The sequence below is a fragment of the Ursus americanus genome, chromosome 7 (assembly GCF_024610735.1).
Source record: "Ursus americanus isolate L20-20 chromosome 7, mUrsAme1.1.p, whole genome shotgun sequence".
In the NCBI taxonomy this organism is placed as follows: domain Eukaryota; kingdom Metazoa; phylum Chordata; class Mammalia; order Carnivora; family Ursidae; genus Ursus; species Ursus americanus.
This window is the reverse complement of record NC_142133.1, coordinates 51112454-51139604: the sequence shown is the minus strand read 5'-3', so window position 1 is coordinate 51139604 and position 27151 is coordinate 51112454. Positions and strand designations below refer to the sequence as shown.

General features: G+C 48.5%; 1 pseudogene across 9 annotated transcripts in view; it reads right to left on the bottom strand.

The window, feature by feature from the left end:
* LOC123799763 (NADH dehydrogenase [ubiquinone] 1 alpha subcomplex subunit 1 pseudogene) overlaps positions 1-27151 on the bottom strand; it is a 270558-nt pseudogene that overhangs the window by 145492 nt on the left and 97915 nt on the right. For 8 of the 9 annotated variants that reach the window (XR_015725253.1, XR_015725254.1, XR_015725250.1 and 5 more), the window contains one exon: positions 9453-9556. The product of XR_015725253.1 is annotated as an NADH dehydrogenase [ubiquinone] 1 alpha subcomplex subunit 1 pseudogene, transcript variant X8 (transcript). Of the gene's footprint in view, positions 1-3586; positions 4381-9452; positions 9557-27151 lie in introns of those variants that run through there. The other variant, XR_015725252.1, reaches the window with a different exon arrangement.

Below are 27151 nucleotides of genomic sequence, written 5' to 3'. Positions count from 1 at the left end.
GGCCGCCCTGTGGATGTTCGGAGTGAGCTCTCTGGGCACAAGAGCTGACAGCTGTCCTGGCCCTTCTGGAAGGGTCCCTAGACGGGTGAAGCAGAGGGAACCTCAGCAGAGACTGGTCACTCTGACAAGCTGCCAGGCATAGACTGTTCTGAGCTAACAATGTGCCGAGCGAGAGGCCCAGAGCAACTCCCCTGTGGATGAGCCTACTTGCGTGGGCGTACACACGCGCGTGTGAACGCAGGCACATGTGCTGTGAGCGTGCGTGTGTGAGTGTGCACGTGTGTGTACCACAGGCATCCCCCTGGAGTCACGCACATCTGTTCTGTTGTCTGACTAAGATCCCCTTCCCAAACTGGCCTGCTTTTTGGACTTTTTACACAAAGAAAGGGCCAGAGAAACTGGCCACCAGCCTTGCAGGATCTGAACGCCCGGACGCCTGCAGGGGCACCCAGGGCCGCTTCCTTGGGCAGAGATGTTGCCGGGAGAGATGGGCCGGGGACCTGTCGGGAGACAGGGAAACAGTTGTTTCCTGCGTCTTTGATGTGGGGCCCCCAAGGGGTGCAGCCTGGACATTGCTTTGTGCCCACTCCCCTGGCTCTGGAGGAAAGAATTCCCTAGGCCCATGAGGGGGCAGGAGCTTGGCCTGAAGAAAGAGGAAGATAAGGGAAGATTTTCTGAAAGGAAGAAGGAGAGAAAGAGACAGAGACAGAGCAGGAGGGAGGAACTATAAACATGGACAGGAGGGGGAAGGAAGCCAATGGGATTCTGGAGAGGCAAGGAGGGAATCGTGTGCAAGCCCACACCTGACTTTCTCTTACGAAATCACTTGCACACAGGTTGATGGGAATTAGCCCAGGTCCCACTGCCCAGGGCTCCTCTGTGTCTGGTTTGGCTGGATCTCAGAATCTCCAGTAATCGTTTCTGGTCAGTCTCAAGGAGACCCTTGGGGTGGCTGAAAGAGTCCCTGCCCGATGGTGTCGGTGCTTGTGGTGGGTCTGGGGAACCTCTGTCACTGGTTAACCTACTAGGGACCTCAGGGAAATGACCTCCCTTCCCTGAGCCTCAGCAGCCCCTTGTAAAAGGCACGTTGGACATTAACCAATAAAGTGGCTATTAAAGCATTTATCTGTCAGGGGAAAGAAGAGTCTGGAAGCAGAAACCAGAGTGTGTTTATTAAATGTGAAAACGTATGGTGACACGCAGAGGATTTTCCCTGAAAAGCCAAAGTCTCTCCACAGCCACATTAGCAGGCACGACAATCCCAAACTGCACAGGTGGGTCGGAAGAGCATCTGCAGCCAGCAGAAAGGGGGTCAGCGGGCACACGACTGGCGTGTCCCTATGAAGGCACGCACATGGTTGCACATATGCGTGTGTCCATATGTGTGTCTGTGCGTGTCGGGGCTGACGGGGAACCGGAAGGAGCCCTGAGCAGTGTATGGAAAGTAAAAGTAGTGAACACTCAGCTTAAGCAATTGTTTTTCTCCTGGAGGCTAAAATTCACGGGCAGGTAGCCAACAGCCACATTAGGGTAAGAAATGTAATCTGTTTATAATAAGTTTGCAAATCCATGTCATCGGTGCAGTGAGCGTGCAGCGCCCCAGAAGCCGCCGAGACGCTGGCCCTGGCTTGGAGTCCGTGGCAAGGCCACCGGGGCTAACAGGCTAGTGTTCCTAAAGCCCAGTTCGACCGCTCGCCTCCATCACCCTCTCCCTGCGGGGTGGAGAAACATATTTCCGGAGACGGCAGCAGAAACTGCGGCTCCCTCCCTTGTGGGTGCCACCCCCCGGCTACCAGGGCAGAGACTGGTGATGGCCTCTCCAGGTGGCAAGGCACTCAGTCCCACCGACGCAGGGAGCCTGGGCCCCCTGCAAAGAGTCTCCTACGAGGTCCTGGGCTCTGCTCGGCCTCCCCACTTGTGGACAAGCTCAGGGCTGCCCCTGCCCCGTAGCACAGTGTCGTCCTTCCGGTCATCTCCCATTTCTGGGTCTGTAGTGCTTGCCACTTTTCAGAGTGAAATCAACAGGCAGCACCTGTTTGGCCATTGCCATGGCCTGGCACTGTCACCCTCGTGCATCACCTCCCTGTACCCTCCAGGAAGCTTGGAAGAGACACCATCATCAGGCCATTGTACAGATGTGAAATCAGACGCTTGGAGGGCTTGCACACCTTGCCCAAATTCCTGCCTTCGGTGGGATTAGTGTGGAGTCTGGTTTGAACCCAGGTTTTTCCAATACTGGAAGCCCAGCTTCTTCCATGCAACTCCACAGAAGATTTCTCTTGGAACTCTGCAGGTCCACTGCCACCCCTGGAGACATTCTCTAGCCTTTTTCTAGGTCTGACCTTTGTAAACTCATATCCCCAAAGGGCACTCACTCCCTCTATTCAGAATTCAGTGAACAATGACATGTGGTGGCCACAGAGCGAGGGCATTAGAATCAGACAGATGCAGCTTACAATTCTGCTTTAGACTGAGGCTACCCTTGGTCAAATTACTCAGCCTCCCTGCCTCCAGTTCTGTCTGTAAGAATAGAGAGCACTGAACTGCTACCTACCCCACAGGGTGGGTGTGAGAGATAAAGGAGATAAAACATAACCAGCTCCCTGGCCAGTGTTTGCATAGCTCTGCTGAGGGTGTGTGTGTGTGGTGACAAAAGTGACGAGGTGAGGAGGACATGTAGGCGGATGTCCCACCACCAAGTTTCATTCCTTCCCCATCTTCTGACTTCTCCCACCCCAGGATGATGTCTGAGAAGGCTGAGCAGGGGGCCTGAGACTTTCATCTGCAGAGTTAACAAGCTTCTCTCCACGGTCAGCGGAGATCATGTGGGGAGCTTGGACGTTTACTCCCTGCCCTGGCAGAGACCAGGCTCTCCTCCCCTTCCCCACTTGGGTGGTATCAGAGGAAGCTCTCTCCACCTCTCAGTGGTAACAAGGCCATGTGGGGAATCACAACAGGGCACTCTGGACCTCCATTTGAGGGAGCTATCAGTGGAAGCCCTGTGGGGAGCCAGAACTTCTTTTTTTTTTTTTTTAATGATTTTTTATTATATTATGTTAGTCACCATACAGTACATCCCCGGTTTCCGATGTAAGGCTCGATGATTCATTAGTTGTGTATAACACCCAGTGCACCATGCAATACGTGCCCTCCTTACTACCCATCACCGGTCTATCCCATTCCCCCACCCCCCTCCCCTCTGAAGTCCTCAATTTGTTTCTCATAGTCCATAGTCTCTCATGTTTCATTCCCCCTTCTGATTACCCCCCCTTTCTTTATCCCTTTCTTCCCCTACTGATCATCCTAGTTCTTATGTTCCATAGATGAGAGAAATCATATGATAGTTGTCTTTCTCTGCTTGACTTATTTCACTTAGCATTATCTCCTCCAGTGCCGTCCATGTTGTAGCAAATGTTGAGAACTCGTTCTTTCTGATAGCTGAGTAATATTCCATTGTATATATGGACCACAACTTCTTAATCCAGTCATCTGTTGCAGGGCATCTCGGCTCCTTCCACGATTTAGCTATTGTGGACATTGCTGCTATGAACATTGGGGTGCATATGGCCCTTCTCTTCACTACGTCTGTATCTTTGGGGTAAATACCCAGTAGTGCAATGGCTGGATCATAGGGTAGCTCAATTTTTAACTTTTTAAGGGACCTCCACACTGTTTTCCAGAGTGGGGAGCCAGAACTTCTATCCCCACCCAGCAGTAAGGTAGAGACCTCTTTTAATTTTACCTCTGCCAACAGATGTCAAGGAGGGAACCTGGACTTCCACCCCTACCTGGCAGTAACAACACAACTCATGGCCACCAACCACTTTCCCTACTGGAGCAGTGTCAGAGGAAGCCACTTAGTGCCGATGGTTAAAATACTATCCAGTGTCTCATGACACAATATTGGAAATGCCAAGTTTTCAATAGAAAATCCTCATCGTACCAAGAATGAGGATGATCTCAAATGAATGAAAATAACCAATAAATGCTAATCCCAAGGTGACAGAGATGTTAGGATGATCTGACAGACATTTTAAAGCAACTACCATAAAAATGCTTCAAAGAGTAATGACAAGTACTCTTGAAACAAATGAAAATTTAGGAGATCCCAGGCAAGAAAGTGAAAATAGAAAGAAAATAGAAAACTTCCCGATGGAAGTTTAAGAACTGAAAACTACAGTAACCAAAACAAGAAAAACCTGCCTGAATGGAGGCACTCACCAGCAGACACACAGGGAAACAGTGAACTCAAAGATAGGACGCTGCTCCAGATCCATTCCGGACAACAGAGAGAAGAAAATGGGCTGGAGAACAAAGGAACAGAGCTTCCGGGATATGTGGTGCTATATCAGAAGATCTAACTTCCATGACACGAGCGTTCTGGAAGGAGAAGAAATGAGGGCAGAACTGAAAGAGTGCTCGATTAAGTAGTGTCTTAAAACTTCCCAAATGTGGCAAAAACCATAAAACCACAGATTTAAGAAGCCAAGCAAATCTCAAACAGGATAAACCCAAAGAAATCCATATCAAGGCACATCATAGTCAAACTTCTGAAAAACAAAGAGAAAAAAAATGTACATTGCAAACAGAGAGGAAGGACACTCCACATATAGAGGGGGAAAGAAATATGAAAGACAGAAAATTGTTCTGAGAAACCACGGAGGCCAGAGTGTTGAAGAAGTGTTGAAGTGGTCAACTCAGAATCCTACATCCAGCTGAAAGTTCCTTTCTAGTAAAAAAGACTCTTCAGAATGAAAGGGAAATCAAGGCATTCTCAGAAAAATGAAGAATATTTCTCACCAGCAGTTATACAGAATAAGAATGGCTAAAAGAACGTTTTCTTTTCTTTTTTTAAAGATTTATTTAATTTTTTAAAAGATTTTATTTATTTATTTGAGAAAGAGAGAGAGAGTGCTGAGCGGGGAGACCAATGCTGGACTTGATCCCAGGACCCTGAGATCATGATCTGAGCTGAAGCCAGACACTTAACTGAGCCATCCAGGTGTCCTGCTAAACGAATTTTTCTAAACAGAAAGGAAAACAATAAAAGAAAGACTATTGGAGCATCAGTAAGGAAGAAATAATAAGCAACAAATTTGGTAATATTGGTCATTACAAGAGATTTTCATTTTCCTCTTGAGTTGTCCAAATTGTGTTGACGATTGAGGCAAGCACTGTTAACACCGTCTAATGTGATTCTAAAGGTATGTAGAAGAAATATTTGAGACAACTGACTATTATAAACAGAGAAGGTAAAGTGACATAAAGAGGTAAATGTTTCACACTTCACTCAAACTTGTCAAATGATGACACTAGTAAACTGTGGTAAGTCTCAATAAATGCAGAAAAATCATTTGATAAAATCCAACAAATATTCTGGATAAAAACTTTTAGCCAACTAAGAAGAGATGGGAACTTCCTCAACCTGATAAGGGGCATCCACTAAAAATTTATAGCTAAAATCTTTTTTTTTTTCTTTTTTTAAGTAGGGTCCATGCCCAATGTGGGGCTTGAACTTACAACCCAGAGATCAAGAGTCAGATGCTACCGGGGCGCCTGGGTGGCGCAGTCGTTGAAGCGTCTGCCTTCGGCTCAGGGCGTGATCCCGGCGTACCGGGATCGAGTCCCACATCGGGCTCCTCTGCTGTGAGCCTGCTTCTTCCTCTCCCACTCCCCCTGCTGTGTTCCCTCTCTCGCTGGCTGTCTCTCTGTCACATAAATAAATAAAATCTTAAAAAAAAAAAAAAAAAAAAGAGTCAGATGCTACCAACTGAGCCAATCAGGTGCCCCTATAGTTCCTATAGTTACCATCATCCTTTTCTTGTTTTATTTTTTTAAGGTTTATTTATTTATTTGAGAGAGAGGAAGTGCAAGGGCAGAGGGAGAGAATCTTTCAAGCAGACTCCCGACTGAGTGCAGATCTCTATGTGGGGCTTGATCTCATGACCCATGAGAGCATGACCTGAGCGGAAACCAAGAGTTGGGTGCTCAACCGACTGAGCCACCAGACACCCCGTTAACTTCATTCTTTATGATGAAAGACTGAATTCTTTCTCTCCTGAGATCAGAAATTCTTTTTTTTTTTTTTAAGATTTATTTATTTATTTATTCTACAGAGATAGAGACAGCCAGCGAGAGAGGGAACACAAGCAGGGGGTGTGGGAGAGGAAGAAGCAGACTCCCGGCAGAGAAGCCCGATGTGGGGCTCGATCCCACAACACCGGGATCACACCCTGAGCCGAAGGCAGACGCTCAACCGCTGTGCCACCCAGGCGCCCCATGAGATCAGAAATTCTCACAGACTATCCCACACCGTCCTGAAGACTCGATCCAGTGTAAAACAGCAAGAAATGGAAATCAAGAGATCCAGGTTGCAAATAGAAAAGGAAAGTTGTTTTTATTGGCAGATGACACAAGAGTCTACACAGAAAATCCTATAGAACTAAAAAGCCACTAGAACTAAAAAAGTGACTTTAGTAAAGATACAGGATGCAAGATTAACTCACAAAAATCACCTGCATTTCTGTATATTTACAATGAACCACTGGAAATTGAAATTTTAAAAGGACTATTATAATAGTACCAAAAAGTATAAAATAATTAGTGAATCTGACAAAAGATGGACAAGATGATTAAAAAATCAATAAAACATTGCTGAGAGAAATGAAAAAGAACCTACATAGAGAGAGAGATACTGAGTTCATGGGTCAAAAGCCTCAATATTTTAAGGTATAAATTCTCACCAAATTGATCTATGAAGTCAATGCAATTCTGGGCAAAAACTCAGCAGGGACTTTTGTAGAAATTGACAAACTTCTTCTAAAACTTATATGGAAATGCAAAGGACTTAGAATAGTCAAAACAACTTTGCAAAGGAGGAACAAAGTTGGAGAACTAACACTGTGGGATTTCAAGACTTATTATGAAGTGACAATAATCAAGCCAGTAGAGTAAACATGAGCACAAACATCAGTGAAACTTCAGAATCAAGACTCAACAGACCCACTCATGTATGAACAACTAATTTTTGACAAAATTGCAAAAAGGCAGGGAGGGAGAAATGGTAGTCTTTTCAACAAATGCCAGGGGGAACACTGAGCTATCCATAGGCAAAAAAAAAGTGAACTTCAATCCATACCTCATACCATGTACAAAAATTAAAACGGGTCATCATAGGTTGAAATATCCACAGCTTCCAGAAGAAAACAGAAGAAAATCTTTGTGACTTTGGGCTAGGCAAAGATTTCTTAGATCTATCAAAAGCATAATACATAAAGGAAAAAAATTGATATATTGGACTCCTTCAAAATTGAAAACAAAAGAAAATGAAAAATGAGCTACAAACCGAGAGAAATATGTGCAAATCATATATTTAATAAGGGGCTTATATCCATTATGTATAAAGATCTCCCCAAACTCAATAATAAGAAATAAAGCAATCCAGTGAAGAAACAGACAAAATATTTAAACAGACATATCACCAAAGATCTATGAATTAGAAACAAGTGATGCAAATTATTTTCACGCGATATCACTATGCAACTATGAGGATGACGACAATAAAAGAGACTGACCACAGTAAGCATTATGACGATGTGGAGCAACTGGAACTCTCACACGCTGCTAAGGCTTTTAGAAATGATGGGGCTCTCATTAACCAAATCTTGCCAAACCCCATTCGAAGAATCACAGCTTAATTTCTCCCCTGCCCAATATATTTTGCCAGGAGCCCCTGTAAAGCCAGCTTTCCAGTGTCACACAAGGTCACCTGGAGCAGTAGTGAGCTTCTCCCTCCAAGCACACTGGAGTCGATCTAGTTTAGAAACACTCTCGCTGTTTTGTTTTTTAACTTAAGGCACCAGTCTGTGAGTTAGTGTGGTGCGTTCAAGGCTACCCAGCGCTCCTTGGGTGTGCTCCTCCGTGGATTTGAGGTGTCGGGAAAGGTGACACAGGGGCGGATTAAAGGAAAGAGAGGAAGGCAGAAGGCACCACGACTCCCAGTGATCTCGTTTAGACAGTTTTTTGAGGACTGAATACAGCTCTGGGTGTGAGTCAGCTCCCGCCGAGCAAGGGAGTTTCTGTGTGCTTGTGTCTCTCTGCCTTTGCGCTCAGAGGAAGGGCCCAGGCTCAGGCCAGGAAGACTCTGCTCGAAGCTGATAAAGCCGAAGCCCCTGTGCCAGGAACCCTGTGGTTTTCTGTCTTTGGAAGTTCTCCCGAGAGCCCCGGGAGAAGAGGACACTCTCTAGGAGGAGGTACTTTCCCCCGCAAAGCATCGTTCTGCATATCGCCCGGGCGAGCCGTTTGCACACATCCGGGCTCTGAGACCCCGCGCACCCGGGGCTGTGCGCTCCATTTCAGGTGCGCGGGACATGATTTTCTCCCTTCCTGTGCGAACTGTGAAGTTCCGTCCCCGCCTCTTGCCCTCTGGGGATGGGCGGAGGGAGGCAGCCTTCGGGGCCGGGGCGGGCGACCGGCGGCGGGGCGGTCCGGGCAGAGCCGGCGCTGCCTCTCGGTGACAGTGGTCGCGGGAGCCCCAGACCCTGACAAAAGGCCGCCTGCTCGCTCCGCTTTGCTGCCTTTTACTTTTCCTAAACCAATTCTGGGGAGTTTCAACACTCTGAAATGGCCAGCGAAACTCTCCAGAGCTCAGATCCATCCACACGGAGAAGACGTGCGGATTTTTTTTTTTTAACCCATTGTTGGAATGTAAACGGAGCTGTCAGTCTAGAAGCCCCCCAGGAGTCCGGCGGGGGGAGTCTGCGGAGCCGGGTATTTTTAGAGTCCTCTCTCTCCCGGATCGGATCGCAGCTGGTGGACCCCGAGCCGGCTACCGGCGGGCTTAGGGCGCACGTGGCTTTGCGGAACCTGATGCCGCCCCAAGGTGGGCTTAGCTGGGGCAGCGCACGGAGCTGGAGCCCAAGAAGTTCGAGACAAGCACAAGGCACGTAAAAGCCCTTGTTCAGTTTCACCTTCAGTAAAACAAACAACTCGCAACAGGTTCAGATGCCATTTGGGAGAGGTGGGGGAGGACTTACCAAAGATTTATAAATGGGGCAATCTACTAGTAAAAAAAAAAATCGTCACATCATTTCACAGGATGGCAGCATATTTTGCTTTTCTTTGGCCATGATCCATGATTGAGCTACTGATTAAAATAGACCCTACGAAGTACATGTATTTCTATGGAATGCCTCCCTAATATTTGCTGACTTGCTTCTGAATTACACGCCTGGTGAAGCGGACCCTGGCCGCGGGGAATTGCTTCTCCTTCACGCAGGTGCTCTCTGCGCCCCCTCCCTGGGGCTGGGGTCTGGGCTGTTTTGGGCTTTGTCTTTTGTTCTGTCTGGGAAGCCCAGCACAGGACCTAGCACAGGGAGGCTCTCATTCATATCCACTGGGGGCCCCTAGCTGGTCATCTGTAAAGTGGGACAATAGATGTTGGTCTTACCCACCTGATAGGCTCCTTTACAGATCCAGTTCATAAAGGATGGGAGAACTGCTCTCAGCCTCTCTCCTCAGCCAGGTCCTTTCCCCTTTTGTTCCTTGCTTTGCACATCTGTGAAGTAAAGGAAAGGGTACAAATTTATCAGTAATAATGCCCTTATTTTACTTAAAAAAAAAAGTTGGCACCATTGTTACAAAATAATAACATTTGTTCATTCTGGAATGTGGTTACTCAGGTGTTTGTGATATCATTCTCTATATTTTTCTTTCAAAGTCTCCTGCTCCAATAAAAGAAGAGGGAAGGAAATTTTTTGAAAAGACTTGTATGAAATCTGGTCTCCTCCAGTTGGACTTTCTCTGGTTCTGTGTACAGGAAAATGCTCGGGAAACCCCGGAGTCCTGAGACTCTGTAAGGAGAGGCATTAATATTATTCATCTTGTTCCTGTTCTGTCCACTGCTCTAGGAATTCACTGGTACCCAGAAGTAGGCTTCACCCCCGCCCCCACTCCCAGCTGTGGAAGGCAGCTAGCTGTTTGCTCTCCAGGCTCTTTGACTTGCCGGTGGGATAGGAGTTTTCTAGTTGAAGGCACGTGAATTCAGGATGGTGTCACTTATAATGTTCTGGTTCAATTTCATCCAAGCCACTGCCTCCCCCTCAACAACCCCAACCTATACCAAACAGAAGCATATACCTGTATGGAGAGTAGCTCCTATCTGCAGTCACTAAACATTTGCTTTGTATAATAAAATCCCAGCTTTCTTGGGCTTAACAAAAACACGTTGCTGGAGAAAATGCACATTGACATCTCCACTCCTCTAACTTAAAAACAGCCAAACTAAATTAAGTAACAACAACAACAAAAAGTTGTTTCCCACACATTTGCCCTGCTCTTACCACCAGTCTTCAGCCTGAAATAATTTCATGCTTGAGTTATTAACTTATGAAAATAGGCGCAAAAGGGGGAAAATGTGAGCAGATCCTCAGCTATATTATTAGTCATTGCTACAGCTGGGTGCGTTCCGGCACAAAGGCGTGTTATTCTGCCCGAGCACCTCAGTTTTGAACAAAATGTAGCTCGCTAATGGGTTATGCCTCATATACCTTTTTGTAATCATTCGGTTGCCATTCTCTGTAACTTATCCTGTTTTTCATTAAGAGTATGTGCATTAGGCAGGCGTGCACTCAAGCGCCCATGCACGGGTGTGTGCACTTGTGCGCTTGCACGGGCACACACACCCATCTGTTAAGTCCCCTTTTGTTTGTGGCTGAAAAGAAAGGTCATGGGCTGAGCTGTCAGTGCTTTTAGGGAAACATCACTGTATTGATTGTGATAATTGAGAATTATCATTGATTATAATGCTTTGGAAATCAGGGTGATGGAGGGTGTGAATGTAGATTTTGAAAAACTGATGAATGAGGGGTAGGAGCATGAGTAAATGAAGGGAATCCAGAAGCATTCTGGAGAAGATGGAGACAGGGTCGGGGAGTCTGACCTGTCTCACTTTGGTCTCTATTTGTCAGGGGCAGCACTGGGCTGGAATCTTCCAGAAGCATGTCACTCACTTGCTTAGGGTTCTCAGGTCTTCTGGAGGAGCGACAAGATTCCAGACAATGGCCCTCGTTTTGGAGGTTTCTGACTTGCGCTCAGAGATGTTGCCCCAGACCAGCGTGAGTCAAATGAATAAAAGAGCCAAGTTCTGAACCTACTGATTTGTGCTTCTGCAAAGTGCGGAATTGGTTATAGAAATCAAGGCCTTTGAGTGTTAACCTCTGGATAGACAAAACTACAACAAAAATAGCAGGCAAGAAAATAAGCAAGCGAAAGAAATACAGAAGGGAAATATGAGAAGCTTGGAGAAGATCAGGGTTCTTACAAACAAGTATGGATCGTTCGAGCTGTCTCCTCAACAGATCAGAGGTCTGCATGGGGCTGTCAATCCTGGAAGCAGGGCCCCCGGGGCAGGGAGCACCCCCTACCCCCCACCCTTCCCACCCCCACTCTGCACCCCACCCTACCCGGCACTCCTGGGCCCCAAGTCTCACCCAGTACGAGAAGCCCCCCCCCCCCATCTTCCCCCTGGATTAAGACAATGGGATTCTCCACCTGACACTTGCCTGGCCAGGAGGGACACTAACTGGGAACCAAATGTGCTCCTTTAACCTCTTTGAAGTGTTAACGAATGCTTTGATTTTGTTCTTTCCTGCTCATTAAGACAAATGCGGTTCCTGAGACAAATCTGATCTCACCTCCCAAGCCAGCTGCTCATCTTCCTGATCCTGTGAACGCAAGCCCTGCAAGGGGGTCCCCTCCTGTCAGGTGCCCCACCTTGCCAACGATCACTGTGGCAGGGCTCAGGCCTCAGCACATCACACTGAAGTCAGACCCCGGGACACATCACCATGGGGTCCCCGCTTGTGTAAAAACACAGAGGTGCTTGTAGTAACTCTCAACCCAGAATGCCCTGTTAGATACCAGGCATCCCAGGCCTGTTGAGGTTCCCGGATACTGTGCTCCGTGGAGGCAATCGGGCTGGACAGAACTCCAGGGAGACAGAGCCCCCCCAAAATCTGGAATTTTGAGAGCGGATGAAGCCAATTTTGCCCTCACCCTTCTTGTACTGGTGACCCGCTGGGGTAACGTGGTGGCAGAACTGGAACTCGAAGTGATGTTGCTTCTTGCAGCTGGCATTGAAGCCCTGAGACTCATCTGCCGTAACACCCCCCTCCCCATGCCAAGACCTCCCTCCCTCTTCCCCATGCCCCCTGCAAAGTCAGTACGATGGAAATCTGCACACTGGAAGCAACGGCAGCCCCATGGTCTACTCAGAGACCACTGAAGGTGGGACAGGCGCCTCCCACACCCAGTGCCAGCCACAGGGGGGACACAGGCCCCTGGGACAGAGCAGAGCTGAGAAAGAGGCCCGGGGCCCAGTGGGGGCATTCCCAGAGACAGCTGCAGACCATAGTGGAGATGGGAAAGCGGAGAGGAGAGCGTTCTCGAGAACAGAAATTCCAACCTGGAGAAACATCTCCCATCCTATCTCGTTCTCTTAGTTACAATCTCCACAAGCAGCAGGCCCCAAGTCCTGCTCTGTGTGTGCCATCTCCTTGGAACCTCTGTCCATCTAGAAGCAAGATAGGCATGAGGGTTAGACCCTCTCCCCTTATTTTTGTTTTTACTGCCTTAACCATTTTAAATGTCTGGTTCAGGAGTGTTAAGTACACAAACATTGTTTTACAACAGACCTTAGATCTTTTTCATTTTGCAAAACTGAAACTCTACCCATGAAACAGTGACTCCCTGTTCCCCCCTCCCTGCAGCCCCTGGCAACCACCGGTCTCCTTTCTGTCTCTCTGACTTTGATGACTCTAAGTATCCCATCTAAGTGGAATCCCATAGGGTTTGTGCTTTTGTGACTGGCTTATTTCACTCAGCATAATGTCTTCAAGTTTCACATATCCTGTAGCCTGTGACAGAGTTCCTTCCTTTTTAGGCTGAATAATATTCCATCATAATATTCCATCGTGTGTGGAGACCACCTTCTGCTTATCCAGTTGTCTGGGGAAGGACACATGGGTTGCTTCCACCTTTTGGCTCTTGTGAATGACGCCACTATGAACGTGAGTGTGCAAAAATCCCTCTGAGATCTTGCTTTCAATTCTTTTGGCATTATACTCAGAAGAGGAATTGCTGGATCATATGGTAATTCTATTTTTAATTTTTTGAGGAACCTCCCTACTGTTTTTCACAGCAGCTGCACCATTTTACATTCCCACCGGCAATGCAGGAGGGCTCCAATTTCTCCACACCCTCCCCAACCCTTGTTATGGTCCGTTGATAATATATATGTCCTCTCAATGGGTATGAGGTGATACCTCCTTGTAGTTTTCTTTTGTGTTTCCCTAATTCTTAGTGATAGTGACTCTATTTTCCTATGCTTGTTAGCCATTTGTATATTGTCTTTGGAGAGATGTCTATTCAAATCCTTCCCCCCTGCCCCGGGCGGGTGTCTGGGTGTCTCAGTTGGTTAAGCGTCTGCCCTCAGTTCGGGTCCTGATCCCAGGCTCCTGGGATCAAGCCCCAAGCTGGGCAGCCTGCTTCTCTCTCTCCCTCTACCTGCTGCTCCCTCTGCTTGTGCTCTCTCTGTCTCTCAAATAAATAAATAAAATCTTTTAAAAATATAATTTCCCCCTTTTTAATTCAAATTACTGTTTTTCTGTTGTTGTTGTTGACTTGTAGGAGTTTTTTTAATATCCTCCGCCTTTTATGTGTTTAGCTGAAAAGAAACTAAGGATCAAATAGGAGGATAACTCAGTTGCTCGTGCCTTCGAGGGGTGGGGGCTACATGTTTCCCCAGCAGCAGTGGGGAAGCCTGGGCCATAGCACAGTGGGCCCATCCTCCCAGCCATGTGGTCTCACGGCAAACACGGCCCATCAAATGCACACCCTGTGTTCACAGCCTCGTGTGCCAAATTGCTGTTTGGAAACCAACAGCAAACACAGGTTGCAGGGAGCTCAGAAGCGTGTAATATCCACTTTAATGACAGTTCCACTTTCTTGTTTCCCCCTCCTCGGAGGAAGGGCAGAGAGAAAAGGCCGTTCATGGAAAAATACATTTAAATGGATCAGTGCCGGGCAACCCTTTGCACATCTGTTCTTAACCGGTTTCAGCTGAAACTACTGAAAATATACATAGATCTGTTTATGTGGAACCAGTTAAATCTGATAAGATTACAATTTGGAGGGTAACTCTGGATTTGGTGGGGCGGGCGGGGGGAAACCCTCCACACTTGGTCTACACACACGCTCCTAACCTTTTACCACAGATGTTGTTGAGGGAATCAGATTTGCTGCAAATTAGAAAGATCTAAATTATTCGAGATTTGTTACAAAGTCAAGATGTCCCGACAGCCTTTCCGAAGCACAGGATTCCTGCCTCCCCTCCAGCCCCCTCCAACTGCGGCCGAGCCCTTTGTTATCAGAGTGTGGAGACCACAGCTGGGAAACCACTTGTTTCTGAGTAATTCTGTCCTCACTCCCCGCATCAGTCCATTTAGCAGGAAGATGGCAGGCAGGCTCTCCGCACACTGAATGGCTGGTTGTCTTCGCTCAGTGGGCCCTGAGGACATGCAGGTGGCAGGGAGGGAGTGTTTACTGAGAGCCTCTTTATGCAGGTGCTAGGCTCTTTCCTAGGCCTTTCTTAGAGAGCACTAGAACCACGCTTTGAGGTCATCCCATTATAGAGATGAGAAAACTGAGGCTCTAGGATGACTTGCCCAGGACCATACCAACAACAGGGAATGAGGTGCTGAAAAGAAAGGAAGAGATTTCCTCCCAACTAAATGTCTCAGGCGGCAAGACCACAACTCAGATACCCACAGGGCCCAGCAGAAACGGGAGTGAGGGGCCATGGGCAGCTAATAAGCAGCTCTAGCAGATGGATAGAGGGGCAGGGGGTGGAGGCAGGGGAATGCAGGTATCTTGGGTGCAGATCTCCTGGATTTGGCCTAGAGAACCAGAAATGACCAGGTTTGCACATGTTGACTCAGGTCTTGAAGTCAAACAAACAACCCAGACGCCGCTGTGGTTTGCGGTCCCACGGCAGGGCCCTTGGTGCCTCCAGAGGTGGGAGGCAGAGGCTGCGTTGGCTTTGCTCCGTCTCCCAGTGGGGCCTTGGGGATCTGACTATCAGGATTCTCGTATGCTGGTGCTGGAGGCCTCTGTCGCAGGTAAGGGGCACCGCAGCTCAGCGTCTCTGTCCCTGTGTCCCTTCTAAAGCCCTTCCTGGTAACTTTGTGGGACTCCTCCCTTGACTCTAGCACGCTGTGAATGTGCATTCATCTATAAACATTTATCTAATAATTTATCTCTAAAAGATGACATCAGTCTATAAAATGCACCACAGGACACAAGAATAGCAGTCACATGGCCTCAGAAACAATCAGCCCAAATTGACATGTGACAACATCCCCCCCACCGCACCCCCAGGAGCTGGGCTGTGATTGGTAAGGTTTTCATTCTTGAGGGGCCCCATGCTGTGAAAATGCACCTATTTCTGTTCATTGAAAATCATTTTCTTTAATAAGCAGCCCAGTGGAAAACAATTGTGAATGGCAGCTTCATTACATGTGGATTTTTAGAACAAAGAAAATACTCCTCACACTCTATGACCTGTTCAATGATACTGAATTTTAATTAAAAAAATGTTACATGCTAAATTGATGACAAGGAAGGTGTGACACTAGGGCTATAAAAGAAATCAGGAAGGCAACTGAGGGCTGACAGGTTGCCTGGGTGATCTATTTGACGTTACTTCCTATTTTTGTCTTCTCTCTCTTTGTTTTCCATTTGAAATTTTCAGTTTTGAACGAGTGGGAACATACTCCAAGCTCGATGGACTTCAGATGGGGAGGCTGGCGGGACTAGCGGAGGGTAAGAGGAGGGAGGGCCTTATTTGCCCTCTGGGGGCCTCCGACGTCGTCTTGGGTGATGGATGCGCTATTGTCCTAGAGGGCCTCCTCAAAGTGGCTCCTGGCCCAGGCCACCCTAGAAAAGCCCTTTTCAAGGGGCCAGTTTTTCTGAGCACCAAACTTGGAGCTGCTTCCAGGTGATTGGTTTAATTTAAGTTCATCTTCGCCATCCTGATAACTTGGAATGAATTATTCTGAAGGAAGAGATCCCGTGGTGTCTGGACAGGCCATTGGATTCAACCCAACCTAAGTTTCACCAGTTGTAAGAGAGTTTTCTTTTGAGATGATGCAATAATTGAACAGGAAAATCCAAGTGCTGAAAGTATGTCAGTGTGCTGGGTTTCAGAAAGGCTGACTGGGCTGGGCCAAGGTGGTCAGCTTCCTCTCTGGGTGGGCTTCTAGGTCATGGCATGTCAGTTCATGACCTAAAGCCCCATGACACAGTAGCCATTTGCCCCAGTCACAGAGCCCTGAGGTCTGTCCGGCGTGGAAGAATCACGTCCACCACAGCACGTGCAAGGAGGCAGCAGCTGCCCTGTGTCCAGGAGCCTGCTGGGAGGAGTGGGGCTCTTGGGGCTGGGGGAGCTGAGTATCTACTTCCTCCTGAGAGAACAGGTGTGCAGGAGCAGACCTCAGAGTTCACCACCAGCCAGAACAGGGCCTTGACCTTCCCTGAGGAAGAGACTAGCACTCAGGGTCTAGGGTCCCCAGGCACGGAACAGCAGATACTTGGCACTGGGGCGGGGGGGGGGGGAGGGGTGAGCTGGTGCAGAGTGGGCAGGCCACAGGTATGACATAGGGGAGGTGCTGGCCATGCACAGGGAGGAGGCCAAATTCTGTTCTAAGAGCCCCGGGAAGCCACTGTCATGGTCCGAACAGGAGAAGCATGTGGCTTGGTTTTACATTTCCCAGAGATCATGCCGGCTTCTGTCTAGGGTAGGATCTAGAGAGAAGGAGGCTGAGCTGTGGGCCAGGTGGGAGGCGGTGAGATAGGAGACCACAGGGCTGCTTTCAGAAGTAGGACCAGAGCAGCATGGTGAGGTGCTGGAGAGGAGGGGGAGGGAAGGGTACCTGAAGGAGACATCTAAGCCCTGGTCTCCTCAGTGGGAGAGGCTGCAATAATCCCCACCCCTCAGAGAGGCTGTGAAGGTTACAAAAGGGGCCACAGCAGGTGCCCAAGATTGCATTCCCATTGTCCCCGTTGTCCCTGTGAGCGCAGAGAGCAGACGGCTGTCTTTAGCAATGCTACTTCTGACCCTTGTCCTCAGTCAAGTGGGAAGTAGGGCCTGGGCTGGAAGGGGCGACAGGGCGGGTTTGGATTGCTTTTTTCTGAGAAATCATGTGCAGATCCCCAAGCAAAATGGTGATGCAATAAACTTCCATGTTCTTAAAAACATTTTGATGTTTATGAAAAGAAAGTTAACAGGGAGCCGAATTATCACCGTCATGAAGCCCAACGTGCCCGTGGTCACATGACTTCCCAGAGTACAACAGGTGAGCCAGACCAGAGACTGTCCTTCAGGCCAGGATCCCTGTGTCCATCCCCAGCCCTCATGCCTGGTGATGCAGGGGTGGGGAGTGAGTGAAGGTAGGGGAATTCCCACTTTCAGGTCAAACACGCACTTCTGAGCTCACACCAGGCCTAGAACCTCATGGGCCTCATGCTTGTGAAGCTTAGTAACAGAGGAAACTAGCCCGACCCTGTGGGGTCTTCCTATGACTAGGAAGGCTCCCTGGAGGAGGAGGGTCATCAGGGCTGTGTGAAGGATGGGAGGAGGGGCCGATGGGGCTAGGCTCCCTGCTCAGGGTGCAGCTTGGAGAAGGACACATGACCAGTTTTCTCTGAGCCAGCACATTTTCCATTCTAAATATAGCCCAAGATGACCCAAGACATCTTCCCCTCCCAAGGAAACTCAAGGTTCTGTATTTTCCCGCATTTCTGTGACTTCTGAAGAAGTAAACAGTGAGATCTGAGGCTTTACCCTCCTATCCCCTGATTCCGTGGACCCTGGGGCCTAAGGAGAGATGTCTAACCCCCCTTGACAGGAGAGCCCATCCTGAGTCAGGAGCTCTTTTTGGCCCCCAACCTTTAGTAAGTACCAAAATACTTGGCCAGCCCTCTTCCTCCAGTAAAGTGGAAACAAGGCTTCTATCCACCTACAAAGGGTCACCTGTCACCCAGGCCGGAAATGAGTAGCTTTCTGCCATCCTTGGGTTGGTTCACCCCAGCATCTCAGGAGTGAGGCCCACCCTGATGAGGTTTAATTGGACAACTGATCCTTATTTCCCCTTGGAACCTTGCTGCACCATCAAGCTGATCCTTTGATCACATTTCCAGAAGGTACAGGATATAAGCCTTTTTGAAAAAAGGGCACCCACCGCAGGCCGCGGGCACCGCCGCCATGACTCTTGGCTCTGAGTGCCTTCTCTGCTTGTTTGCAAAGGGGGGCAGGGGATGGTTTTCTGTATGTGAGTGGGGCTCTGCTAATTGCTGCACAAGCACTTCTGGGGAAGTTCAAGTTTCCAAAGGTCTGCCCTTAACCCTGACAGCGCCCACGCTTCCCAAACGGGGCGCCTGGGGGCATTCGTGAAAACGCATCATGGGAGACACAAAGCGGCGTCGCTGTCTCCAAAGGGTTAATGACCGAAGAGTGAGGACAGTCATGGTAAGTTATATATAGCAAACAGTGAGCAAAGCAGGCAAGAGAAAAAAAAACACATGGAGACACTCCCCCCCCCCCCCCCCGCCAGCAGCCCACCCCCCACCCTCCTGCAACAACACTGTCTATACAGACCACAGATTGGGGCACAGTTAAATTTGGCACACAGAGACTACAGCAAAGAAAGAAAACATATCAAGTTACGCGGAGTCCTATTCAGATTTGGGCCGGGGCCTCACCCGCACAATGCTGAGCTGAGGAGAACAAGGCCGCGGTGTGTTGTCGAAAAGCGCACCGGTAGCTTTGCTTTCCTTTCAGTCATTTGCTGGCCCGGCCCTGGGCAACAGGTTAATTCCCTGCCCCACAGGTGGAGACAGATAAAACAAACCCAAATGGTGTAATGGGCCGCAGGAAACCTTTCTTTCAAAACTTGATCCATCTCCAGAGAGGAAACACGCAAGGACTTTGCTCTGGACAGTAATCTGTTTTCTTAGGGCCGCTGGGAGAGACCTGGTGGCCAGGGTAAATAAGGCAACGCGGCCCTGCTGGGTGGGGGGGGGGGCGGCTGGCAGGCGGAGCTGCAAGGGAAGTTCGAAAAGACCACTTCCTACGCTCTATTCCCAACCAAGAGTAGGCTGTCAATCTCGGAGGATGAAGGCATTCTGGAAAAAGCCAGGGGAGAGAAAGCCCCCCCCCACCCCCCAGGAGGGAGAAACCTAAGCCACAGGTGCATGCCAGGGTCCCCCCCTCCTCCCCCCGGGCCGGCTCACCTGGCCAGAACCCAGCCTGCAAGTCGGCTCCCCTCCGAGCTCCCTGAGCAGGGAGAGCAGGCCGGGACTTGTGAAATGCAACCCGGGTGGGTTTCAGCCTCCGCGCTGAGCAGCCTGATGGGCAGGCAGGCAGGGAGCAGGCAGGCTGCCAGCGGGGACTGGCTGAGGCTCGGCTGCATGCGAAGCGGGCACGGGGAGGGTCAGATATGCTTTAGTCATCAGACATTGTCCCTGCCGGCAGGCGCTTCGGACTCCCCGAGGAGAGGAGACAGCCGCCGGCTGGCACTTGTCGGCCAGGGCTGCGCAGAACATCGGTAGTCATCATGCTCCTCCCGGTGTCGCCAAGTACATGGGTCTCTTCAAAGCCATGCCATGCTGTGACCCTACTTGGGCTTCACCTGACCCTAGGTGGGCAGGGCAGGGCAGGGCAGCACCGCCATTTTGCAGGGGAAGGAGTTGAGGCACAGTGAGGCCACATCCTGTCTGTGTGGGTATGGTTGGTTCAGAGAGCAGCCCCTTCTCCTGCCCCTCTGGGCAGGCATGCCTAAGGAGCCGGTCCCCACCGCACAGGGCAGTGGTTCTCACCTCTGGGCACGTGCCAGCATCGTGGGGTCATCTTCTACCTGGTGTGACCCATTCTCCTCCAGGTGGGCCTGGGTATCCTGCCCCAGTCCCAGCCCCCAGCAGGCGGTGGGTATCCAGCAATCTCGGTTCACACTGGGCTCTGCCGTGGACCCGAGCCCAGTCTCCATCTACAACCCGGGGACAAGGGGACAAAGTGCGTCCAGAGCGGCTCCCAACCGTGAGGGACCCAGCACTGCATCTCTTTCCCTGCCTGTGACTCGATGGCTCCACGGTCTTGGCTCCCCGTGCAGAAAAGATGCTATAAGGTGTTGAACTGTGTCCTCCTAAATTTCATACATTGAAGTCCTAACCTCCCTCCCCGCAAACCTCAGAATGTGATCCTGTTTGGAAATAGGGTCTGTAGATATGATTAGTTAAGATGAGGTCATACTGGATTAGGGTGGGCCCCTCAACCCACACGACTGGTGTCTTTATAAAAATTAAAGGGGAAATTTGGGCGTGGACAGGTGCACCCAGGGAGAACACCATGTGGACACGAAGGCAGGGATTGGGGTGTATCTACAAGCCACAGAATGCCACGGATTGCCACCAAACAGCAGAAGCTGGGAGGGAGGGCTGGGACGGATTTTCCCTCGCAGCCCTCAGAAGGGACCAAGCCTGCGGACCCCGCTGCCCCGGGATCGGTGGCCGCCAGGGCTGTGAGACAGTACGTTTCTGTTCTAAGGCACCGGTGCTGATACTTTGTTACGGCAGCCCTAGCAAATACAGATGAGGAAAAGGCCAAGGTATCTGTGGTTAGTTTACCTTGAAACCCGACTTTGAAGCCCCTTCCAGCTCTGCTCTGCAGACGTTTATCCTGTTTGGTTGCCCGAACAAAGAGTGAAACGGCGCAATTGCAAAGCGTAGTCCGTGACTCCTCTGCTCCAGAACATCCCGCCGGCAAAAAGAAGGGAAGGTCCTTCCTGCTCAAAATCCTAACACTACTTAGTTCGCAACAGAAATCATATTCCGTGTAATTCTCCCCGGATGACTCCAAGCCAAGACAAGCCCCACTTTCTCTTCTGGGCACAGGTGGGACCCTCCGCAAATTATGCTGTAGAAGAACCCCTCTTTTCCAACCAAGTGCCAGGCCCAGCCTCTTGCTCACTTCCCGGTCATGCCAACTAGTTTTTGGGAGAAGACCTGAAAACCCATGCACGTGACTGAAATGATGAACGATGGTCAGGAGCTTGAAGCGCTAGCTCGCCCAGGTGAGGAAGGAGACCCTACAGAGCATCGGCCAACACTCTGGCTTCTGCCCTGACCAGATTATGGAGTCCTCACTGTGACACACCCCCCACTTGGTGGGAAGTCACGTGCCTCTGCATCAAGCCTCAGCCTCCCTCCCCTGGTGCCGTGGAGCCCAGTGACGCCAACATCCTCTCAGACTAGGGAAGTCCTCCCAGAGTGTGCCACCATCCCCGGAATCCTGGCAGCTCCCCTAGTGATGGGGCTTTGGGCATGGCGGTCCTCGGGGCTAAATTCTGGAATACTAACATAGAACCTGATGCAAGGCTTGTTAGACTTGATCTTCGAATGTCCCCCTTTCTCCCTTGCTTTTGTTGCTTTGTTCCTGAATTCGGCCTCCTGCCCTCATCTGCCTGCCAAATACCTCCTTGAGCCCTACTCTTCCACCACAGCGCCCTATTGTTTATACAAAGTTATTTTTCTTCCACCAGGAATTTCTTAGTACATCAATTAGAATGCAGGATTTTGAGAGAGAATTTCCCATTTCCATCCACCCCCCATCCTACGATTTAGTGACTTGCACGTAGAAGCCACGCAGTACAGATTTGTGGAAGATTGATTCAGTCTGAATGTCTTCTGTTCATTTATTCTTGTTACCTGTGTTGGTCCCCAATCCTTTCCCCATTTGGTCCCCACATTCCTCCTCCTTCAGAATTTGGTTTGCTCATCTAGGGATGTCGGTATCTCCTAACTCAGACCGAAAAGACGGGAGTGTTCACTGTAGCTGATTTCTCATCAACTCAGGGTGAAAGAATTCATAAGCTTTTAGAGCCGTAAGATTCTTTAGAAAGTATTCAGTCCATTTCTTTAAGAAGAGGCCATGTGACTTGTCCAGGGTCAAATGGTGGGGTAAGTGGCAGAAGAGAGAGTCTGGAAGCCAGATGTCCTGGTTTGATGCGAGACCGTTCATCATGTGGATGAAGACATCATCCATATGGCTGGTGGGGTCGGGGGGGTCACATTGTATCTGTTCTGGAAGTTTCCCTCTACTGGTCCTCAGGCATTTCAGCTTAACTTTAATGGCTCCCAAGTAAGTCCAGACACCTTTGTCGCATCTGCTCCACAGGGGTTGCACAAGGGCTGCTGGAAGACGGACCCACCCCCAACACAACCAGGTTACACAGACTCCGTTCCTAGCATGGGTGCTGGAATTCCTGCCTGTCCACGAAAAGGCTCCTCATCTCTCTGGGCCAGGCAGAGACACTGTCTCCTGCTCTATTTCGCAAATCCACAGATCTGACCGACAGGGAGTGTCTTCTATTTAAAGTGTCACGCAGATGTCAGAGGTAGGGCTGTTTCCAACCACTGAGGAAGCATAAAGCAAAACAGTCCTGTCGGCATAGACATATGCCTCATTGTTTTCAATCTGAACACATGTTTTACATCAAGAGAGGGCTTGTGGTCGGGGTAGGGGGAGCTGAAGGGAGATTCAAAGGTTCTTCAGCTCTCAAAGATCTCAACCTCTTCAAAGTTTCAACCCTCAGAGCTCTTACAACATTTCATCCCACTCAGCAGAAGTGCTGCTGCCCACACTCTCAGGTGCACGTGTGGGGACTCGGCTGTGGTCCAGAAGGAAACAGGATGGTCACCTCACTGCAGATAGTTTCCCTAGGAGACATCACTTTTCCTTTGGGATTTGACAGGCTCCCTAAGGCGCATTCACGTGCAGAGAACAGGTGATATCTATCTGCTAGGGAGGCCACATCAAGCCATGGGCGGTGATGGGTTTCATGAGCTCACATGGGGGAGGAGGGGGTGGGCGAGCAGCTTCTACCTGGGACCCCAGACAGGGGGGTGCTGGCCAGAACCAGAGTCAGGGATAACAGGTGATCAGCAGAAAGGGGAAGGGTTTGTATTGTTATCATCAGTGTTTGTAGCCTCAGTGCTCTCAACTGCAAATTGGGGATAATAATAACTTCCTTCATGATATTTTTGGGGTTCGCCAAATGAGATCACTATCTGTGCATGTGCTTGGCACAGAAAGACGAGGAGCAGTTTCATGGACGGGAAGGAATTCCAGCACCCATGCCAGCTCCTGGCTCTTTCTGAGTGATTGTTTCCAAGGGGAAGGAGCAGCAAGATGATGTCTCCAACCCACAGGTCAAATCCAGGCAAGTCTAGACGGAGTATAATACCACTTACACTGTGCCCCAGATGGTTTGTAATCAGAGGGACATGTGGAAAGCGGAGTAGCGGGGTGATGGGGTGGGACCAGGAGAGGCCAGTCCGAGTCCTGGGGTCACTGCTCGCACTCTGCTACCTCGGATGGGTCCCTTGCCTCGCTGGCCCTGTTTACCTGTCTGCAAATTGGAGCAGACTGCACACAGCATGGGGTGGTGGCAAGCCTCTTGCAGAATGATCCAGGAAGACAGCTGGAAATGACAAGGTGCTGAACCATGTCTGATGCTGTTGTTGTTCTTAAAGGGAGGGAGAAAGGGGGAGGGGATGAGAATCCAGGGGAAGGGATTGGCTTATATTAAATTTTTTTTTAAATTTAAAAACAGCTTTAAGTGTCCAGAAAAGTCAAAAAAATAGTCCAAAGAGCTCTCACCTACATCACACCCAGTTTCTCCTACTGTCAGTGTCCTATATTAGTATGGAACATCTGTCATATTTAATAACCAACACTGATATGTTATTATTAACTCAAGTCTATACTTTATTCATATTCCCTTTGTTTTTACCTAATGCCCTTCTGCGCTAGGATTCCATCCAGGATACCATTACACTTGGCTGTCAGGTTCCCTTTAGGCTCTTCTTGGCTGAGGCAGTTTCTCCGATTTTCCTTGTGTTTGATGACCCTGACAGATGTCGGGAGTACTGGTCAGGCATTTTGTAGGATGTCCCTACATTGGGATCTGTCTGGTGTTTCCTCACGATTAGGGTAGGCCTGTCGGTTTCTGGGAGGAAGACACCGAGGTAAAGCGCCCATTCTCATCACCTCATTATCAAGTGTACATGCATTCCACATGACTTATCACTCTTGATGTTGACCTTGACATCTGGCTGAGGTAGTGTTTGTTGAGTTTCTTCTTCTCCCTTTTCACCCTGTACTCTTTGAAAGGAAGTCACTCAAAGGAGTGGGGAGGTCTGCTCCACCTTCTTGGGGGGGGGCGGGGGCGGAGTAGCTACACCAATTATTTGAAGTTGGGCTGCATAGGAGATTCAGCCAGTCTCCTCCATTCATGTATTCATATAATCAGTATGGGATATTTCATATTCACATATATCAGTATGAGTCATGCATATTTATTTTATACTTGCATTATATATAATCCAATACTACTTTATGGCTCAGATTTTTCCCGTGGGGGCCTCTGGGAGCTCTTTCAAAAGGCTGCTGTGTTCCTTTGACACACCCCCACCATTGGGTGGTATTGTTTGTTTTCCTGAGCATTTTCTTACTTTCTGACATTATAAGACACTCCAGGATCACCTTGTATATTCCCTGCCCGTCCTCAAATCAGCCATTTCTCCGAGAAGTCCCAGTTTCTTTTACTGGAGAATGATACTAAAACTCTGGAATCTGGGCACCAGATGTGTTCATTGGTGCAGGGACATCATTTATTTTGGACCCTCTCAGCTGACAGAGCAAGGAAATATATGTGTTTATACCAACCCGTATCTACAAATATTTTGTATGCATCCCTCTGTCTCTGTATGAGGCTAAACATGAGCTCTTACTGATGTCACCAGCGCTAATCCACGACCACTGGAGCCCTTCCAGCCTTCCCCCTTTGGTTGTAACTTCTCACTCCAACAAGGGGAACCTTGGCTCCTACCAGCTGTCACCATTTACTGAACTTTGCAATTCCAAAATTCATGATGGGTGGCTTCAGAATCATCAACTCCTATCGCATGAGAAACACCTTTATCAATGAGAAGACAGTGTTATGGACGATTCCTTTTGCTTTTGGTCTTATAATTTCCACTTATTTCCAGTCCTACTCGGGTCAGCACCTTTTATGCCCACCCCTTCAGTGAGGTGATTTCTTCCGTTTGTAATACAGTTACAATTTTTTCGGTCAGATGCAGCATTCCCTCCCAGAATCCCCCGACCTCTTGAATAAATTTTAAAAATTTGCATACATCAGAAAATTTCTTAAGATGAAAACCTGGATGATTAATTTTAAATCTTTCTTCTTTTCTTTTCTTTCTTTCTTTCTTTCTTTCTTTCTTTCTTTCTTTCTTTCTTTCTCTTTCTTTCTTTCTCTTTCTTTCTTTTTTTTTAAGATTTTATTTTTATTTATTCGACAGAGATAGAAACAGCCAGTGAGAGAGGGAACACAAGCAGGGGGAGTGGGAGAGGAAGAAGCAGGCTCATAGCGGAGGAGCCTGATGTGGGGCTCGATCCCAAACGCCGGGATCACGCCCTGAGCCGAAGGCAGACGCTTAACCGCTGTGCCACGCAGGCGCCCCTCTTTCTTTCTTTCTTAAGAGAGGGAGAGAAAGAAGGGTAGAGAGGGGCAGAGGGAGAGGGAGAGAGAATCTTGAACAGGCTCCACGGCTAGTGTGGAGCTCGACACGGGGCTTGATCTCATGACCCTGGATTCATGACCTAAGCCGAAATCAAGGGTCGGACGCTTAACTGACTGAGCCACCCAGGTGCCCCAGATTTGTCTTTTTTTCTAATATATGCATTTAACACTATAAATTTCCACTCGTCTGGGTTCTGTTACTATGGATTAGTTTATATTTTCTAAAATTTTTTATGTAAGTAGATTCATGCAGTTTGTGGTTTTTTCCCCTCTGGCTTCTTTCACTCAGTGTAATTATTTCAGGTTCATTCATGTTCTTGCATGTGTCCACAGTTTGTCCCTTCCTATTGCTCCATAGTAGTCCATTATATGGACGTGTCACTGTCTATTTACCTATTTAGCTGTACTGCACCTCTGGATTCTTTCCAGTTTTGAGTTATTAAAAAATAGAGCTGCTATTAGCCTTCATGTGGGAGTCTCTTTGTGTGGACATATGCTTTCATTTCCCTTGGGTAAATACCTAGGAGTGGAAGGACTGGGTCATATGGTAAGTGTGTGCTTAACTCTGAAGCAACTGCCCATCCATTTTCCCAAGGGGTTATACCACGTTACATTCCCACCACAGCGTATAAGGGTGCAGCTCTTACCCACTTCAGCACAGGCAGTATTTTTAGTTTTAGACATTTCAGTCAGTGTGTGGTGCTATCTCGTTGTTTCCATTTGCATTTTCCTTGTTACTAATGGTCCTGTGCTTATTCATACTGCTTCTTTGGTGAAATCTATGCTCAGTTCCTTTTCCCACTTATGAAACTGGGTTGTGTGCTTTCTTCTTATTGATTTTGAGAATTTTTAAAAAAAATCCTGGGTTCAAGTCTGTTATCAGAGATGTGATTTGCAGATATCTCCTGGTCTGTGGTTTATCTATTCCCCTCTTTATGGTGTCTCTCATAGAGCAGAAGTTCTAAAATTCTATGAAGCCAATCTATCCAACTTCTTCTATGTCACACTTTTGCTATCTTATCTAAAAAGTCTTTGCCTAACTCAGAGTTGTAGATACAGTTTCTGAATCTCTTGGATTTGTCCATCTACTTAGAACTTTTTTTTTTGTATTTTCGTGCTGGACTTAGACAGTTATAGGTTTTAAAAATGGGCCTGTGATCCATTTTGAGTTAATTTTTGTATATGGTGTGAGGTGTTCATCAAAGTCCAATTTTTCATGCAGGTAAATATTCAACTGTTCCCACAGCATTTACTGTAAGAGTACTTTTCCCCCTACGGACCTGTCTTTGCATCTTTGCCAAAGATCAGTTGTCCATACACATGTAGGTCTATTTCTGAAATATATATTTTGTTCTGTTGATCTGTTTGTCCATCTGTAGGCCAACACACACTGCTTCATTCCCATAAGTTTATAATAAGACCTGAAATCAGATAGTGCTAGTCCTCAAAATGGT